Here is a 22,093-nt window from a genome sequence, read left to right as displayed (position 1 = left end):
TTCTATGGTTCTATGCCCGACTACCAACCACTGCGTGATTTATGATACAGACATGCAAACATACCAACCAATCATGGTTTAACATAAGCTATGAGGTACCAACCCAAACGGTTTAACACCCCTAGGCGGGAAATATCACCAACCTAAACAGGTTTAATAAGAAAAGAAAGTAAAGGAACGGTAACCCAGATGAAGGTGAACCAACCCAAAAAACCCCGGAGGCTCACCACTAATCAGGCCTTAATCCGTAGGAGAAATTGGGAAAAAATCCCTCCATGCCCCCGCTGAACACGGCAAGCAGCTCTCGCCCTGGATTACCGAGGAAGGGGGGGGAGGGAAGAGTAAGGAGGAGAAGGGACAAGGACCAGAAAGATAAAAGTAAAGCAAGAGAACAAAGTATAGACAATAGAGAAATAACATATGCAAAACATGAGCATATAACTGCCTTAAGGTCTAATGTACCTTTAATAATTATCGGACTTCCATCGCCCCAACAATTTAATATCGGGTACGGAGGCCCCTCCCATGGCAGCAGCTGTAGCTGCTCCAATAAGGAACGAGTGAGTTCCATAAAATTTTGGGTCTAAACCCACCTTTATCACCGCACTTTTAAAAATGGCATTAAACTGAAACTTGGACAAAAGAGACCCATCCATGTGTACTAGCCAAGCCTTGCTATCCCTAGGCCTTATTCCTGAAAACTTATTACACCAAGCCACCGGACATATAGTCGTATCATTTCAAGGAGACAAGGTGACCCAATGACCCCTACTAAACTGATCCGTTTGGGATCGTGCAATTTTTACGGAGACCTGCGTACTAGCAACTAAAGTATATTTTCCCAAAAGGGCTGTACCTAGGGAAACTCTCGATTTAGCCACAAGTTCGCTAATTCTAAACGCTCCGTGAAACGCCATAGAAAAAGCTGTGCTGAATAAAGTGGACTCATAGGAGCTAGAAGTGACCTCCGCAAGCGACATAATCAACTGCCTAAGCACAGGAACCGTAATGGGACGCCTAGAGTCAGGAACCGAAGGGCGGGTTCTAGCCCACCCTTTCATAGCCTTGGAAATAATAAAACCTCTTGTGGGATCAACTTTTGAATGTAATTTGGCCATGAAAGAAATGCCTGCCAACGCTGAGGCCATAGCCGCCTTTTTAACACCCGTGTTATATCTTTCCCACACAAACTCTAAAATCTCCTCTTCCTGACCTGATGTACTTGGGGCCCTGGATTGTAAGAAAGCCTCCCACTGACTCCACGCTGACTGATACGCACGTCTTGTGGATTGCGCCAAGGATGACTCCGCCAACTCGATCATTCCGACTCGACCCACTGCCATGCATAGAAAGGACAAGGGATGCCGGTTAATTGAGCCAAAGGAGCTAACTCCCTAAAGCGGCGCCATTGGAAACGCGAAAGCGCATCTGCCACCTTATTCACCTCTCCGGGTACATGTCTGGCCCGGAAAATTATATCATTTTCCAAACATTTCAGAACAAGTCTACGTAACAGGTTCACTGCTGGCAATGACGTAGCGCTCTGGCTATTGATTGCCTGCACCACCCCAAGGTTATCACACCAGAAAACAACATTCTGGCCCGCTAACCTCTGACACCATAGATCAATGGCTAAAACTATTGGGAATAACTCTAGAACCAGCAAATTTGACACCAAATGGCCCCAAAACCATTCGCCCCAGATGCATCTGTGTGCAATTCCAACAAAACATTCGAGACTTGTCTCTTAGGCCATATCCGCACTCCATTGAAAGACTGCAAGAATTTGGCCCATACTCTCAAATCTCCCTTTATTTCCGCCGATAGGCGTACTCTGGCATGAGGCCTTTTTAAGCCTGATGTGGCCATTTGCAATTTTCTAGAAAAAATACGTCCCATCGGTATCACCCTGCATGCAAAATTGAGCGATCCGAGAAGAGACTGAACCTGACGCAAGGAGCTACCCTGTGAACTAATCGCCTCAGAAACCGCTGCCCCCAACTTGTTTATCTTTTCCTCAGGCAAACGACAACAACCTGCAATGGTGTCTATCTCTATGCCCAAGAATGACAAACATGTGTTAGGCCCTTCAGTCTTGTCATGCGCCACTGGGACCCCCATGATTGTGAACAATGCCGTAGCTGAAAAAAGCGTGTCTGCACACACTGCAGATGAAGGGGGACCTATAAACAAGAAATCATCCAAATAATGGGCGATTCCTTGGTGACCCATTCCTGCTTGTACGCACCAATGCAGGAACGAACTAAACTTTTCAAAAAGAGCGCATGACACTGAGCACCCCATGGGGAGACAGCGATCAATGTAGAAACCGTCCTGTAGCCTAAAGCCCATGAATCTTAAAGATTCTGGGTGAAGCTGCAGCAGTCTAAATGCCGATTCAATGTCTAACTTGGCCAATAAAGCCCCTTGCCCAAAGCCCCTAACTAAAGTCAAGGCCTCCTCAAAGGACTGGTAATTGACTGAACTGAAGCTAACATCTATTGCGTCGTTAACTGAAAAACCGGGAGGATGGGATAAATGCTGTATTAGACGGTATTTACCCGCAGCCTTCTTAGGGACAACTCCTACAGGGGAAATTATCAAATCAGGAATTGGGGGGGAATCAAAAGGCCCAATCATACGACCCAAGCTAACCTCCTTCATAACCTTATCCTTCAACACTTCAGGAAGCAAGACTGCTGACCTAAGATTCCTGCCCGATGAAGACCTAATTTCTCCTACTACTGGAAGCTGAAAACCATAATGAAAACCTTGGGATAGACACTGGGCTTGAACAACATCTGGGAAAAAACTAAGCCACTTATCCAGAACTTTTAAATCAATAGGGGATGGCCCCTTAGTTAGCACCTCCTGGCGCACCGCGGCCCCTGCCCACTCCTGATGACTGCCTGGTACAGTCCTTAGCTGGGTGACTGCCTCGGCATTTGGAGCATACATGCCTATATCTACAAGAGTCACCCCTTCCGCACGAGGCATTGTTATACGCGAAACATCTGTTCTTACTGTTTTGGGGAGTACTACGCCTCCCCTGGCTCTGAAACCTAGGCACTACAGGAGGCATAGCATCTTCAGTTGGCAGCATCAGCGCCATCCATGACTCAACGTCCTTACACCCAAATGGGATAGTATGCATTTTGTTTGCCTTGCTACGAAAACTCTCATCGTAACGCCTCCAAATTGTACCACCCGGGTTAATCCACAGATCATTAATCAGGTGTAGGTACCTCCACACGTCCGCCCTCGTGTCCGGTCTAGACTCCACATAGATGGCAGAGAATATACAATACCCCCTCAACCAGTTTGGGAACGTTCTATAATTTTCTTCACCCATTCCTCCCTTCCCATAGGCAGCCAGCAATTCTTTTTTGGCTGCAGAGGTGAGCATAAACAAATCGACATAGTACCCTTTGTCAATCCTATCCTTTGAACTGTGACGCACGCCTCTTAACAATGCTGTATTGTCGCATCGTACCATAGGACCGCCTAGCGCCGTGGGTGGTGCTATGCCTGAAGGGGTCACCCTAGCGGGCTTCGCTAAATGCTCTGTTAAGATTTTTAAAAGCTTGCGCGGACCCTGACCTTCCTCATCTGATTCTTCACTAGTGGTAGCTAAAGGAGGACTAAGTGTATGTGAACGATGTGTCAAAATAGAATCACACTCACCACTTTGCGCAGATGTCCCTGGTAACGCAAGTGCTTGGGTTGATGCTTCTCCTCTTGAAGCCGAATCCACTGCTGGCTCCGTCTGTAAGGCAGAGCTCCCCGTCACCGTGATAACTTCTGCCAATGGCGCGGCCGCCCCTCCGCCAGATACTGCAGTCACTGAAACAGAATGTATGTTAGCTACTTCAGACACAACCGACTGGTTAACCCTAACTCCTGAAATACTGTTCAACGACTCTATTGGGACAGGCGTACCAAAGGAAAAACCTGGGGCTGGTGGGCGGGCCAGATCTTGAGAGGAACCAACGCAAAAGGGGGAGCTATTGAGATCAGGGACGGGTATATTTGTAATGCTTGCATTTGAAGCATGCCCATAACTTGAACCATAAGGAGGTGGATACGGTGCCATCCAATTCTGCATTGGCCGCTGGACCCCTTCTGGATTAGGAGGAGGATACGGTAGTGACCAGGGAGGCGGGTTCCCGTGGGGCGCTTCCACCTGTGCTACTGCTGGTCTTGCCCATGGACTAAGCGTTATGTTTGGCATTTGTTGAAAGCTCCCAGACTGAACCAGCGCCGAGGGATGACCCCCGACATTGATGGAATCGCTATATGGAAGCCTCTGCAGAGGAACATTAGCAGCTTGTATTGGAGATATGAAATTATACTGTATAGGGGGCACGACCTGAGGTGGTGAGGGTGTGTGTAATTGAGAAGATAACATGGGCTGAAAACTTACATTGTGAGCCATATGAGGGCGCACTCTACCCCTGATGCATCCCTCAGGCATAAGTGGGGGGATCATATTAATTTGAGGGATACTGTCACCACTGTTGCTGTGTAACCAGGGTCTGTGACGTGTGGCAGAAGCAGAGACATGCTGTGACCCCAAATTTAACTCATTAACAGCTATCAGGTGATGACCAACAGGGGAACTGTAAGAGGAAGCCAGTGCCTGTAAGCTTCCCTCTCCCCCTGCTGCCCTGGGGGAGACCTGACCTGCCAAACTGGGAGGTGGAGAGCGAGGAGGAAGGGAGGACTGGCTGGACCTAGCAGAGGTAGGAGAAGGAGATCTCCTCCTCTGCTGACTATGCTGCACAGCAGCGCTGGCATCCCCTGAGGCAGCCAGCGCCGCTGATCTCTCTGGAGCCCGGGACCTGCGAGCGCCGCCCCTCCCCCCCTGCCCGGATCTCCGCCGAGACCCAGCGACAGGGGAGTCCCCTGCAGCAATATTAACAGCGCTGAGATGCCCGCTTTCAGCCAGCGCTCCCAGCGCTTCACTAGAGGGGGCAGAGCTGGATGAGGTAACAGGCGGGCGCAGACTCCCGGCCGGGAGCTGCGACCCGTCTGACAGACGTGCAGGGGGGCCCGCTGATCTCCTGGGTTTGGACATTTTAGCGGCAAGGGGAAATACAGGGGAAAAGAGAAAATGGAGAGAGGGGAGGAGGAGGCTGGGAGAATAGAAAGGGGGGAGGAAAGGGAAGAAAGTGAAAAAAGAGAAATAAATGAAGGAAAAGAAAAACGGGAAGGGTTAAAAGATAAGGCAGAGGATAAGATAAAACAGAAAACGATGAAAACAGGGAGATAGAAAAGATTGAAAGCTGAAAGCAATAAAACGATCTTATCTGTCTCCAGGGAGCTCCTGCATCCGTGAAATCGCGGGAAGGAAAGATCTAGAAGCCCATGGGAGTTTCTAATGAGGTGACTGAAACCACTCCCCATGGATTCTATTGGCTGGGACTAAAACAACTTTAACCCCTAATGGGTAAGGACCTGAAAAACATAATCCATGCATTTTAAGTGCCCTCAGCTAAAATGGCTTCACTTAGCATAAAACATCTACACTATTTGAACATTGTGAAAAAAAGTGTAAAAGTGTTATTGTTTAAGCAGTAGAGATGATCTGGATCTCGCTAGATCATGTTGGTGAGGTTCCCTGCCTGTCATTGGGGTATCATTATGGAGATGTCTTTCCCTATGTGTATATGGCTGTAGCTCCAGAACACCTGCTTTATTAAATATTTATTACCAAATCAATGCAGATTTAGGTGTCCTTTTACAAAGATGCAATCAAATAAATTGATATATTGTCACCATGTAAACCTATCTATCTGTATTGCTAAAATACAATGCCATAAAGAGAAATACTGATAATGTATTTATTTCAAAGATTGTTTCAGTATTCCTCTAAATACTCCCAATTAACTAAGCTGCAGTCACCAGAAATAGTGTACATTGTTAGGACACAGTAACACAACCTCTCTGATTTAAACTCATTATCTTCTTAGTGGTGATCTTCATTATTTCCAGTGGGAGTTATGGGAATACTGCAATAACCCCCATGTGGCAGCAGAAGTCTTCCGCTAGAGCTTTTACTTCCTTCCCAACAAGGTGGGGCAACTAAGGCCCCAGTACACCAGTACCTCTTTCATATACCTGCACTTCAAGCAATGTGGAAATAGGAAAAATTATTTATTTAATTTTTTTATTGTACATCACCCAATTTTCTGAAAGCATCAGTCTGCTTTTCTGCTTATCAGTAACCCTTTACTGCCTTCAACATAAATTCCCTCCCACTGCCTGTGACATAATTTGGAGGCCACAACTGTAGAATCTGTGAAGCTTGGCACCAGCTTCCACAGCCTTCTAAGCCATGTGTTGGCCATAGTCTAGAGCCTCAGTGAGTCAGGAGGCTCACGTGTAAATTGCTATGGGGTGTCCACTTGGACAGCCAGTCACTAATATACACATAGGGAAATATATCTCCATAATGATACCCCAATGACAGGCAGGGAACCTCACCAACACGGTCTAGCAAGATCCAGATCATCTCTACTGCTTAAACAATAAATAAAAAAATAAAAGTAATAAAGTTCTACAAGAGCCAGCATACCCAACAGTTTAGGGCTGCTAGCAAGAAATGATGTGGGTTTCCCAGTTATAGTGGCACCAGCCCAGTCTGTCATGGCATAGTACTTTTTCGGGGGAACCGCATACTGTTTGTGTCCCTGAACTTGCTGCTACCAGCCCAGGCTATGAGCTCTGGTGCTGGTAACACTGTTGAAGGGGCCATGCCATTTTATTTATATGTAAGCTTCTTTTAATATTAGTAAAGCCCATTAGTAAAGCCCATGCTTGATAAGCTGCAGAATATATCTTGCAGATCTTGAAGTGTTAAGAAAGCAGTATGGAGTTTTTTGTTTGTTTATTTTAATTTTTTTTATGTTTTCATACTATCAAGATAAAGTTAGAGTCTTACATCATAGATGGCGCTATATTTACTTTTTACATTTATTTGAAGATAGCGTTACATTCTGTAAAGTATCTTATAAAATCTTTTGTAATAGACATCAATTAAGATTTATACAGCTATAGACTTTGAGAACAACACTAGACATTTTTTTGGTTGTGGTATATATTGCACTTTGGATGTGAAGTTCTGTTTTCAATTTAATTTGCTCCAGATCATGTGATCCGGAATAGGGCATTCTAAAATACTGCTGACACCCACTGGACTTTCACCTACCTTGAAAAAGGCCGCTTTGCTAATTGAAATGCTTTGGAGGGTGTCATTCCAGGGTGGTAGAACAACCTAACTTTATTTCTAACATCTGAATGTAAAAATGCTGTCTAGGATTATCCTGGGAAATTGTAAAGATCAGCATCCCATGTGACCGCTTTTTTCATTTGTCTAGTAGGAGTACCAACAACCCTCATTTTTTTCTTTAAAACATTTTTTTATATATATGAGCTGTTTTAATCTTAGTGTAATAATAACATTATATATACATTTTTAATATAGTGTTTGTATTTCATTTTATTTCATACTCTCACATTATGGTGTTTTATGAGGGGCTTTCTACAAATAGTCAAAGTTCCAATACAGAGAGATATTTTTGGATTTCTGGGAAAATTTATGTTTTAAAAGCTGAATTTAAAGAATACATCTAGAAAGTGTAACATCCAAAGGGAATATTCGTGTGGAAGATGTTTCATAAAAACATTAATATTATGCAAGTGTCCAAGTGACCTACTTGTAAGTTCACTCACAAGGGAGGGTTCATGACCCTAAAGATTATTTCAACCATAAGACACCCATGAACGAACTCTGATTTTGGATATCCTGACTGTCACAGAAAATTTATTATCAGATTGTTTTTTGGAATTTTAATATGGAGTTACTTGTTTTTAATACAATATCACACTAGGATTATTTTTCTTTCCTTTTAATGTGATTGGTTCACTTCATTGAGAACACTTGAAGAACATTGTCAGACTCCGATTTGAAATAAAATATCATTTTATTATTGATAACCTTGTTTTGTGGGAGACAGCTAGCGCTTGAGTATTTCTTCCACTTTATGTTATATTTTTTCACTTTTATCAACCTTTGCATAATTATTTGAAGTTATATTTGTGCTGATATCGATAGTGGCACATATGTTATTATACATTTTAGTGAGAAAGATCAATATAATAAAACCAAGTATTTATAATACTTTCTACAGACATTAGTAGTAGTAATAGTAGTAGTAGTAGTAGTAGTAGTAGTAGTAGTAGTAGTAGTAGTAGTAGTAGTAGTAGTATATGAAAGATTCATAGTTATTCAATAAGTTGAACAAAATTCAGGAATATATAATAAAAGAGTCTTCTGATTCCATACATTATCCCACCATTCCATTCTTTCAATTTTGTATTTTTTATAAATAAAAAAAAATGTCTAGAGCAAGTGAGAAATGGATAGTGCTCAAGCTGGTTGATCCTTTCTTAAATTATAAACAGCACCTCCTTACCCACCTACATAGTAACCTGTCTTCGGTTATAGTGTGTGGCCAGATCAAAAATATCTGTCTCCACTGGAATGTTAATTCCTCTGAGTTGCTGTATTCTGTAACTGTTATCTGCCATCCCTCTCTTCATCTTTTCTTTGTCAATACAGTTGAATCTCAGTCTTTGTCTACAGCTGAATCTCAGTCTTTTTCTACATACGAAACTCATTCACTTCTCCCCCCTGACACATACAGAATAACTTGAATCTATGTATACTTTCTCTAGTTGTTTTAGTTTCATGCACATGTTTATGTGTTTGTGCTCTATGTAAAGCAACATGCAATTTAGGTTACTTGTCCTTTATGATTAGTGTATATCGAAGTGTTTGCTTTCTGCATTCCAACTATATACAGCAATACATGCACACAGCTTGGCAAACATACAAAAACAAAATAACATAACATTACAATTGTAGACGGATTTCATGGTTGTACTTACCATATAGACCAAGTAGACACATGCTTAAGGCAGCAAGGGTCAATGGAAATTAGTTTTTTGTGTCTTATTTTAATTTTACTTGGCTTATCTAACCATGTTTCTTTATGTTTGACATGGTCCTAGTTTGAAGCTACGTAAATGCAGAGTATTGAGTAACGTTTTTTCATCGAATCCATCTTTTCAACATGATTGGGGGTGATCAAATCAACACAACCCCTCGCCCCACATACTCACAATATCCCACTCGCTTTCATTTGGATCTGTTTTGATAACATTTATACTCTCAATAAATTTATTGTATACTGGTCATTTATTTTTTATATTATCCTGTAAATAAGACAGACCATTTAAATATGATATTGGTATCCCTTAATATAGTTATTATTTTATAAAAATTGTATTTTATTTGAAAAAAATTTTTTTACAGCATTTAGCCTTATATATAAAGTCTCCAGGAAAAAATAAACTTACTCATCTCCCAGCAGTCGGATTTGCCTGCAGCCTGCCCAGACTTCACCCTGCTTTGCTCTGTGTCATATGTGTGCAGCTTCAGCTTTATCTAATGTGAGACAAAGAAACTAATCTATGTGGGTTTGATGCAACTGTGCAGGGGTTAGGTCTCAGAAGTGACAGAAACCAAATTAGGGAGTTGTACAGTGACATCAGCAACCTAATTGGCTTCTTGTCCTGACACCGGGCAGACCAAAAAAAAAGACTTAAGCATAAATATTGGAGGTGTTATTGCATCCAGAAGAGCTTAGCACAACTAAATTTTAAACAAGACATAGGTCCATAAAATAATATTGCAAGCTTTGTTTCCACAGAGTCTCTGTAAGGGTTTTCTGGAACACTTACACAAAGAGCTATGACACAGGTGCTTAGCTAGACTTCACATATGGTACCCATATCACATTCCTTCACAGTCATTGAAAGAATTGCTGTAAGAATTTCAAATCAGTTATTGACCACACAGACACGTAATACAGAAAGGGTGAAAGCGTTGTCAGATGATTTATATGTCCACGCTTTCTTACTAACTTTAAGCCAGGTGCTTGGCTTTTGGTACAAATGTTGTTTCCTGGAAGTTAATAAATGCATAAATTAGCATTTGTATGAGGTCACTGATGTCAATGATGATGACGCAGAGCATGTGAGTTGGTATGGTTTGTGAACTCTTCTGACTCTGAATCTACATTCCATTTATTTCAGCCACATATTATTGATTTATGGACGTTTCCTGTGCTTACTGTATATTAAATGTCTTGGTTTCTGAAAGGTAAGGCTAGCAACACATTCAGTGTATTATTTGGCCTCACTCTGTCTGGAGCAATCTGTCCCACAGCACAGTCTGCTCTAAATAACACAAAAAAATGCTACGTACCGCCCCCACCAACCCACAAAGTTGTGCCTTTGTACATGTGAGCAGCATGCCTGAATTAAAAACACAAAATAAACTGTTTGAGCTGTCTATTTGACTTATATACTTTAGCATGCTCTGAATTTATATAAAATAAATAAAAATGTATTTCAGTCACAAAGCAACCTGCTAATCTAAACCATATACAGGGAGCCTTTCTTGCTCATCGTGACCAGTTTCTGTATAAGGAGTTACAAGGAGTACATTTGTGATAAGTGCAGGAGAACACAGTGACTGTAATGCACATATGTCCCATCAAAACAAAATGCTCAGACTTAACTCAGTTTTCTAGGATATTACTGTACCTCCTGGAGTGTTGTTATACTTAACGATTTACTGTTCTGAAACGCAGATACATAAAACCATGCTGTGATTTATAGGCAAGAAGATTTCTTGGTATATTTACAAATTATGTTGGCAACTGAACAGAGCTTTACTATCAATCATAAGTAGCATACAAAAAACACTAAGGTCAGAAGCAATGGAAAAATATGACCATTTCATCTTCCCTATATGATTCTTGTGGTTAATTCCATATACTGTATATTGTGGCCTAAAAGTTTATTCTACACACTGGAAGCATCAATCTCCTTAAAGTAGAGATCATTTTCTTCCCCGCTTGCAGCTATGCTGTTGATATGATAGAAGTTGGCTGACTGGTACGTAATGGTAAAAGTAGTTCAGTAAAAGCTGGAAAATTGTATTTTGTTTGTTTCTTTTTGAAGTTATAAGTAACAATAACTTGTATCAGAAGAAAGCAAAATCATCTTTTATGCAGCCAGACTGCAGCTTCACTTGAAACAATGAAAACTTGTTTTCATCACTAAAATGACTTTTGCCGTAGCAGTCTAAAGTAGCTAAGAGCCAACATTATTAAAACAGAGCTTGCATTTCCTATCCCTAGTCAGGGCCATCCAATATAACTTCATGTTTAATTCACTATTGCTGTTACTTCCGTTAAACTTATTGAGAGATGTTTGAAAACATGCATTTCACATTCATTAATTCAGCACAATAAACTACCATAGTATATTAAGGGGGAGATTCAACTCCCCGTGTTGTTCTTTATAATGCGGGGTACGCATCAAAACAATGCGGTAACCATACGGTAATTTTAACAGATTTCTGCTCGGGGCTCAGTGAGTTGTGAGTAAAAATCAACATTGAAATGACCATACTAACGGTAAAAATTTGTATCAATTACCGTACTAATGGTAATATTGCGTATCATATACCGTAGTAACGATAATGATGCGCACCCCATGTTGCTCTAAAGAACAACGTGGGGAATTGAATCTCCCCCTAAGAAGGAAATTGTGGAGCAGAGAATTCGGTACATGTCGTAGGGCCTAGTAGACTCTCAGAACATTTAATATATATCTACACTCGTAGTCAATTTGTGGTCTAAATAAATATATATATAGCGTGTATGCATGTAGTGTATATATATATATATATATATATATATATATATATATATATATATATATATATCCTATAAATTAGGTGTCATCACTTTTGCACTTTATGGTTAATATTCAGAAGTCCTCACAATTATTCATGAGCAACTGGTTCCAAATGAGCCGATAGTCTGCATTCTCATGAATACTGGATACACCTACAGCATGGCTGCGCTCATTGTGTGTGTGGGCAACAGCTGGACTTCAACATACTGGTATAACTTGCCCTTTTATATACAAATGCACTGCTGGAGCTCTCATAGTCCCTTTTGCCATAAACAAACATGTAAATCCAAAAAAGAAATACACTGGAGGCTGCATGGCAATTCAAGATGTTAATAACCCATATATTAATAAGCAAAAAGTAGATCCACACAACTATCCAGGGAACAAATTGAACATATTTAATGGACATTATAAGGTATAGAAATAATTATTTTTGGATTTGAAGGAAATATTTCAACATATTTTGCTGTAAATTATGAATTTGTCATGTTGGGGAGTAAATCATCATCATCAGTTATTTATATAGCGCCAACATATTCCGTAGCGCTTTACATTGGGAGTAAATGCCTGAATTTTGGAAAACATACCTGCACTTATAAAACTATAAAGGTTGTATTAAAAAATAATTTACGAAAATGTCTTGCATATGTAGAACGTTCAAATCTAGCTTGACAAGCACACATAATGCCATATTTATATAGACTCCCACCACTGCTCAGCCACTGTCCTTTCTCAAAGATAATAAATTGGCAGCTGTTATGGCATGTGAAATCCTCATTTAATACTACAAAGATAAATTTGTATGTTATTTTCTTTTTACATCATTAATATCAGTATACCTGAATTTGATACATGATATGTTTTTACTGAAAAGTATGCAAAAAGCATTGCACAATGGGTAGACACCTGTTGTAAGTGAGGTCATGCACCAGAAAACGATAGAATTTACATTACTTACTTTAATCCACGTTGGCAGGTTGTTATGCAGTCAAAATACAAATATGCCTGGTTTCTACACACAAGTGCATTTCTGACAGTTTGGTGTAAAGTGGTGTCACAACAGATGTGAAATGTGTCAGCAGAAGGTTTACTGTTCTTTTGAATGTATCTAATACCTCTATTGATAAATTGACCTTTCACAGCTTAGTAATCACTATATCCATGCTTTATGTGCAAACAGGAGATAGTTGTTGTTATACTGTATATTGTAAAAATTAAGTTCTATAGAATTAAGTTATATAGTGATATCCTATGCCTCCATGTACTGCTCTGTAATCCCATGTACCAATGTTCGATGCAATGCACCAAGTACCGCACTATGAAAATATAAATTAGTTGGGACTATTTTGCAATAGGTTTTGAATACACAAGTTATAACACTGATCATAAATAAAAAAAATAGAAAAATATGGCTGATACCCAAATACCACCAATTACACAGATAAGTTTTTGATGAGATTACAGGTGATCATAATATATAGGTCAGTGGTCGTAATGGAAATTTAGAAGTGGGGGTATGAAAATTGTAATGGGAATGTAAGTGAATTGAATTGTATAGTTTTACAGTGAAGGCTTTAGCAGAAGTGGTGGTATGGTATACTTTGACCACAGATATAGATGATATATTGCTGTATTCATTTATGTATCCAGGTGCAGACTACTTAGACTATATAAAACACTATCATTTAATTAATCATAATGCTAAATACCCATGGATTGGTTCATAGTTGCGATCACACATGACAGATCTCTGTACAGTCAGAAATGCAGAGCCCTATATGCAACTTATCCCCCATTAGTGCATAGCCATAATATACACACAAAAGCAGTGAAAATGCAAAAAATAATTTATTGCAATATTAATCAATGTTCAAAGTGCAATGTATATGTGTGAAATAATCTAAGTCTCAGTTGTGACCTAATCTAAGTTGTATGTTCAGCGAAATATTAAAGCAACACAAGTGTAACTTTATAAAACATCAATAGTCTTAACCAACCTTCAAAAAAAAAAAAAAAAACCACACATAGAGATGTTGCTATAACTTTAAAATAATTTTAGTTTGCCAAACACTTTTTGTTAATGCCACTGTTTTTAGAATTTACCTATTAGCAACTATAGTGGGAATGCAGAACCAAATAATATTGTAATATAATGAGTGATCAATAGACACTCAGGGTCTCATGTACAGTTGAATGCATTTTACGTAAAAACAGACATAAAATGCATCTGAAAAAAAGATGCAATCCCACGTGCAGTCATTGATGTCAAGTTGCGTCCAGGCTTGCAACAGTCACATATGGGGCTGACGTGAGGCATAGATTAATGTAATAGCATCCACCTCTGCATACGCCAGTGCAAGATACAGCAATTTGAAGATTCAGAGCACGACGTATGCCACAGAGGCCCTTATTCAAGTCCGAACGCAATTTTTATGTAAGCTGCGTTTTAAAAAGGAGTACGTAACTTGTAATTCCGAACATATTCATATTACGACCAAATCCAAGTGTATCTCAACATACAAACGTTTCCATGTCAATCTGGGTATAAGTACACTCTGTCTAAACGTTACTATGTAGACAGACAGAAAAGACTGCACAATACTCAAAAGCATATGGGCAATATAAGGTCACATCAAGAAGCATAAAAAGCTTTATATTATAAAATAAATGTACAACTCTAAACAGTGTAATCATTAATAAAACACAGATTTTTTTAAAAATACATTTAATACATTTATACATAAATAGATATGTTTTTAATGCATACTGTACATACAATGCATATATATATCTTACTTGCATACAATATGTTCTGTGATAGTTAAGGGTCAGCATATGTGTAGTTTTTAAAACTTTTTAAGACTATGCTGTCAAAAAAAGCAATATAATCAATAATTTACAAGCAATCCTTTTCTGATATAGTTTAAGCAACTCCTACAGTAAGATGTCAGTCACACATAGTCGTTCATCAGAATATCACAAAAGGATTAGAATTAATTTGAACCAATATATTTTTTCCAGCAATTACTGATATCGGACAATATTGCTGGAATATCAACATATTTATGTAAATTATTGCTCATTTGGAGGTTGACTCCCCCTAAGCTGATTATTTAAGATAAGGTGTTTTATTATTACATACAAATAAGGAATAAGAGTCATGCACTGCAAGTTTTAAAACACTTTATTTTCACTTTTTCACATTTATATTTCACTGATTTTTAGAATCAAACTTTATATCTTTTACTAATAAAAGTTATGTTTTATTACAATTACTTGGTACATGTGCATTCCAAATAAGAGACACAATACTACACAGTGCACCTTTAAGATCCAGTTCTTTCTTCTTTGTTTACTTAAGACTATGCTATGTCAGTCATCACTATCAGTTGGCACTTACACCTGCCCTATAACTGTAACTTACTCTACATGGCTTATGTTAGTCTGCCCCTTCCAGGGGCAAATGCAGGATTTGTATAGAGGGATTTCCATGCCACACCACCAGTGGGCCTGGTCAGCATGCTTCGGGGCATGGCTATCATTTTAGACACTGCTTGGCTGTTCTCCAACTCTTCCTATCCCCATCATATACACAGGCAATGATGCATGCACTACTGTTAGGGGCACACAGCTCTCCCTTTTCGAGTAGAGCTGTGTGAAGCGAGACATATCTCCCAACTGTCCCTACAATCAGGACAAAATCCTGATTGAGTGTGTCAGACAGACTGCCCTGCTCTCTCCTACCTGTTCTTGCTGCTTTCAATACTTGTTGGAGAGAGATGGCTGTGAACAGTGCAGACAGAAACAATCTGCACACAAGCTGCAAAGTGGCTGGTCCTAGGGCAGGGTGCAGCCATCTCAAGCATACAGTACCCCAGGCTGGGAGGGGGGGGGGGGGTTAGGCACTAGGAAACCCCCCTCGGGTTGCCTATGCCTTCCCACCCTTGTTCCAGGACGTAAAGTCAAAGTAGCTAAAGTTTATCACAGTTACCAGGTAGTGAAGATATAAAAAGACTGGGAGTACAGAACACCTCACAGTACATAGAGTGTAAACCAGCAACAAATGAAATGGTTGAGTGCAGGAAGAGAGCAAGAATAAATGTAGACAAGCCAGAGGGTCAACGTGGGCAGCTAGCAGGGATGGTCCAGAAACAAGCACAAGGTCGAGATGGGCAGCAGACAAGGATAATCTAGTACCAAGCAGGATCAGTAAAAGTTAGACAATCAGAATCTTCAAGGTGTAGCACATAACAGGTTTCAGAAAACACGCAAGGCATGAACACTATAACGAGGAGGGAGGCTAAACCCTCCCTGCCATTTAAACCACTGAGGGCCATTCAGAGGGTTTCATAGGAGGCAAGCCCTCCACAGTGTTTTGTGATTACAGTCGCATGACTGCAATTACAATACAGAGCATACCAGCTACCAAGCAAGAATCCAGGACAGAAGAACCAGTGTGAGGCAGAAGACAAGCGTCCCAGCTGTTAAGTAATGGCTTGGATACGAAGTATATTAGTGTGAGCTGTTGGCTCCTAACACTTTATAAATGCTATGGCAGTGATAATAGAGCATATCAGCACTTGACTGATAGGTAACTGGAGCCTATAGTGTAAGCTATGAGAAGGTAGAGTGTTTAATCATCACTGACTTCCTGAAGCAATATACACAAACACACAATGTGCTTGTTTAGCATTAACTTTAATGTAACACCCTCTACTTTCAAAACACACAAATAAATGTAAATGTAAATAATGTTAAAACTAAATTACATTTAAATTAATTTAAAGTGCTTAAATAAATTTGCATTGTCACAAATATATGTACAACATTTTATATATCACTTATGTAACCCCCTGTCACTGTGTGTATTGTGGGGTGCAAAGGGTACACAGTGCACCTCCTTCTCAAGCCCTGGCTAGCTGATGGGCATGGGTGTAGATGATCAGGGGGTCCCTGCACATGCAGGTGTTTCTCTGTAGTTAGTGGGACACAGGTGATGTCACTTTGGTGCAGTGTAATAGAAGTCACAATAATTTGGGCGCCAGACCATCTCTATGATAAACTGAACTTTTATTTACACTCCTCTTCCTCCAGCACAATAATCATAATGGTTGCAGCAATAAAGAAAAATATATACATCTCCTTACTCTCTCCAGCACAGTTCTTAATGAGCAATACGAATATGGTTGCAAATATCTTATTACTCCTCCTGCACAGTTCTTAATGTTATACAGATGTTAAGTAACATAACTCACATGTCTCTTACACTCCATACGTCACTGTAGATCACCCTCCTCTGCAGGGGCACTCACATGGATGCTAACAGGCAGGCAGCATCTTCTCCATGCAGCTCTGACACACGCTGTGTACCTCTCAACTGCAGCTCATCCCTCCTCTGCGGGGATGATGTCTCCTGTCGGCTCTGACACTTCTCTGTGTACTCAAACAGAGAATGGTGAAACTAATCACCTAAGAAAGGTTGCTAACTGAGGCACTCCAGTCCATTAAAGAGTTTAAATAAAAAACATAAATTTTATTAGAGGTAATCGATAAAAGCAAATAAACCAGATATCATCAGAGTCGGCGAATATATAAAATAGAGAAGTGAAGAAAAATAAAGATAAGTGATAAAGAGTGTTAAAAATACCCTTCCGGGAAGCCGGTAGTCACGAAATTGTGACACTATAAATTAAATGGGGAGATTTCCCATTAGTGTAGACACTGTATCATATTATGCAACAAAACACTTTATTGAAATTTATTCCTATGTTCATAGATACATTGTGTCAGTTTTCACATAAGTTAGCAAAAATGTGTCCACTCTAGATTAAATGACAGCAGTGCTTGTAGAGATGTGCCTATAAGGGTTATAATTCCTATACCACTGAGATGTAAAAGTCTAACATAAATGTTCATGGGAAATAGAGTCTATATACATTTAATGTCAAAAGTCAGGATTAATAGCCTGACTAGTATGGATTCATCGGAACCTGAGGATCTATGTTTATAATCCACAACGATTCTGATTAGTAACTGGACTTATATGTTTGTAGCACCCTCTCATGTAATGTATAAGCCAGAGGGGTTAATAATATTGTAGCCACAGAGGATTCTCCTCTAATGAATGTCCACTATTATTGGAGCTAGGTCAGCTCTGCCCATAATCATGCTGATACCAACAGTTTGACTAGCGATATCGAGTGACTACACAAAATGATCCTTCAAGTCTCCCCCCTGTTAGATAAAGATCACTGGTATCAGACCCTATTTGAGCGCATTACTATAATCTACATAAACTGCAAAGTTCAACAGAGTGTGGCACGATCGCGGCTAACTCCGCTAACCGGCTTCACACTTCCGGGTGTGTGACGTCACGCGTCACACGTGACCCGACGTACGTTTCGCCGTATTCGGCTTAGTCATGGAAAATTTCCCATAATAAAATTTATGTTTTTTATTTAAACTCTTTAATGGACTGGAGTGCCTCAGTTAGCAACCTTTCTTAGGTGATTAGTTTCACTATTCTCTGTTCTGATGCTAATTTTGGTTGAGAGAGCACCCCCTCATATTGAATTACCTGTATAATTATAAATAACCTCAAGGTTCAAATGATGAGGAAGTCCTAACCCTAGAGCGAGATGAATCCGTTTTTCTTTATACTTCTCTGTGTACTCTCAGCCTCAGGATCTGACACTACAGCTACCATGCCTCTTGTAGCTACCCTCCTCCAGGGTCTCTTCCATGCAAAGTGTCCCCTCTCTCTTGGGTTCTCTATAGTGACATGGAGTTCTCCCCCTCATCCAGGGCACATATTCCTTGCCCTGGTGCAGTCACCACGCTCAGACTTCCAGGCAATGCTGGGGGATCCTGGAGCTTCCACACCACTCTCTCCCAGGTCCCCAGCTACCATCTCTCCTCTCCTGTGTCTCCTCTCTCTCTACTCCTGCATCTCTCTTCTCTATCCCCCCTTAATGACAGCCCCTCCTTCCTTTCACTCAGTCTCACAGGCTGGGCTGGGTTATCACCATGGTAACCAGTTTATGTAACTTTTTATAAACTTCTAGCTTGCCCTCTAGGTGACCCCTCCTGTATTCACTGAAGTGCAGGGTTTTACTAGAACACCACTAGGGGGGTGTTACACTTACAAATGAATTCTAGCTCATATATTGAAGCAAAACACTCCAAATGACTATAATCGCTTCCCAATTATTATTATTTTTGTTATTATTATTATCCTTTATTTAAAGAACGCCATCATATTATGCCAGTTTTACAGAATTTTTAAATTATTCACATTTTATTCACATTAGTCCCTCTGAATTGTAAATTTGACTAAGGCAGGAAACTCGAGCACCCGAAGAAATCCACACACATAGATAGTACCCTGGCTGGAAAAGATGGAGAAGAACCCATGGCCCCAACGCTGCACCACCATGCTACTCTCAAGGTTGCTGCTCTTTCTTTATATCTGTAGCTCTCCAACTTTAGATGGGAAGTAATATAAATAATTATAATGTTTAATTTAATTTATTTGAAGTTATTATTAAGATATGTTGTAAATGATACTGTGTACAGATCATCAATAGTCATATTTAGTCACAGAACACATAATTTATGTTCTCTAAATTAATATAGGGAATATAAGTTTTCCTAATTAATATGTTCTCTAATGAGTTTGCAACACATTTGCAGACCTCATGCACCTGCTGCTAGAGGACACATAGCTGATGAGATTTCATGTATCTTCTTCTGTAGAACATGTACCTGTATAGACCTCATGCATGTGCTGCTAAAGGACACATAGCTGATCAGATCTCATTAATCTTCTTCTATAGAACATGTATTTGTATAGACTACATGCACCTGCTGCTAGAGGACACGTACCTAGTGAGGTCTCATTAATCTTCTGTAGAACATGTACCTGTATAGACCTCATGCATGTGCTGCTAAAGGACACATACCTGATGAGTGTTACGGCTAGCGGCTGAATGTTACGGCTAATGGCTGATTATCATAAGCTTGCAGAACATGGTGTAGAGGTCTTCACCTATAGCATCCGCCATTCCTGTAGAGCTTGTAGCGCTCACATGTAATCAGATGCCCCCAGGTCTTAAACTCAGCATAGTGCAATCTTATGAATATCACCACAGCTTGGTTTAAGAGGTGATAAAAGGAAATAACCGTGGTCAGGAACAAGCTGGAGTCAGAGGACAGAAGCAGGCAGCAAGGTAAGGATCAGGCAAGGGTAAGGACCAGCAGAAAGCAAGGATATCCGAGTCACAAGCAAAAGGTCGGGGCCACCAGCAATAGAACATAGTCCAGGAAACGAGCCAAAGGTCATACACAGAGAATCCAGGAATCAGCACACTACACAGGAGCAGGTCAGTAAACAGGAACTGAATGCTATAACTGGCAAAGGTCCAGTGTCACAACCAGTGGGGTCAGAGGAGTGCCGGTACAGTCTGCTCACATTGGAACTTCCTCATAGAAGGCGTGGAGTCTAACGGAGTGGGAGGTTTCCGCTAGAGGCTCCTGCAAGGGCGCTTGGTCTTCACAGCTCCCTGACTGCAGGTCATGGTTCTCCTAGGAGGTGATGAGCGAAATTGTAAAGAGAACCAGGACTATAACTGAAGATGCTTTGGATGAGGAATACCAGGATGGCTAAGAGTTTAGGAGACAGTACAGCAGTGTGCGGGTTAACACAGGAGGCTGGTAGCGATGAATGGAATAACCAGCAGAGCGTTACCACAGGATAGTGGAGTAGCCACAAAGGCTGTGATGATCTGCCGATAGATGTGCTGGAGACTCAGAGGAAAAGGCAGCACAAATCTACAGAGCGTTACCACAGGGTAGTGGAGTAGTCACAGAGGCTGTGATGATCTGCGGATAGATGTGCTGGAGACTTCAGAGAACAGGCATCAAACAGGAGAAAGGGAACAAGATATCTGAACAGGAAAGTAGACCTGAAGATCTGGCAACTTGGTAGAGAATCAGGTGCTTTAATTAGACAGAGCTGACAGGCAATTAGCCAATCAAGAGAATGCAGGAAGTATTGACCAGACCAGGGCGCAAGGGCACTTGGTCTTCGCAGCTCCCTGACCGCAGGTCGCGGTTCTCCTAGGAGGTGATGAGCGAAACTATAAAGAGAACCAGGACTATAACTGAAGATGATTCTGATGAGGAGTACCAGGATGGCTAAGATATTAGGAGACAGTAGAGCAGTGCGCTGATTAACACAGGAGGCTGGTAGCGATGGTAACAATAACCGGCAAAGCGTTTACCATGAGGATAGTGGAGTAGACACAGAGGCTGTGATGATCTGCGGATTGATGTGCTGGAGACTCAGAGAACAGGTAGCAATAATCTACAGAATGTTACCACAGGATAGTGGAGTGGTCACAGAGGCTGTAATGGTCTGTGGATAGATGTGCTGAAGACTTCAGAGAACAGGTAACAATAATCTGCAGAGCATTACCACAGGGTAGTGGAGAAGACACAGAGGCTGTGATAATCTGTAGATAGATGTACTGGAGACTTCAGAGAACAGGTAGCAATAATCTGCAGAGCATTAGTACAGGGTAGTGAAGTAGCCACAAAGGCTGTGATGATCTGCGGATAGATGTGCTGGAGACTTCAGAGAACAGGCAGCAAAAAGGAGCCAGGGAACAGGACATCTGAACAACTTGGTAGAGAAGTAGGTGCTTTAAATAGACAGAGCTGACAGGCAATAAGCCAATCAAGAGAATTGAGCAGACCAGGCAGGGCCATCTTAACAACATTATGGACCCCGGGGAAAGCAGTGCACCGGGGCCCCTACATATATATATATATATATATATAGATGTATAGAGATATAGATATATAGAGATAGAGATAGATAGATGTACTTGCTCAGTGACCCTTGAAGGTTTTTTTTTGCAGATTTTTTCTTTTGCAGGATTATTTATTCTAATAAAGAGCCCTGCCTATGGGGCCCCCTTGCCCGTGGGGACCATCGTGCCCAATGGAAAAGATGGCCCTGAGACCAGGTGTGTGTCTGCTCAGTTCAGCCCAGCAAGTGAATGCAGAAAGAGGGAAACAGGTAAGAACAGTGACCATAATGCAGATTTAGCTGGTGCAATATGTGACATTCACTGAAACTAACAGGTGGTTAAAGAAGGAGTAGCCAATCAGGGCAGGTGTCAGATTGAACTGCAGGTGAGAGGAGTTCAAGTGATCACTTCCAGGCTGAAAACAACACTGCAGCAGACAGAATGAA

The sequence above is a fragment of the Mixophyes fleayi genome, chromosome 1, assembly GCF_038048845.1.
Source record: "Mixophyes fleayi isolate aMixFle1 chromosome 1, aMixFle1.hap1, whole genome shotgun sequence".
NCBI lineage: Eukaryota > Metazoa > Chordata > Amphibia > Anura > Limnodynastidae > Mixophyes > Mixophyes fleayi.
This window is presented reverse-complemented; position numbering follows the sequence as displayed.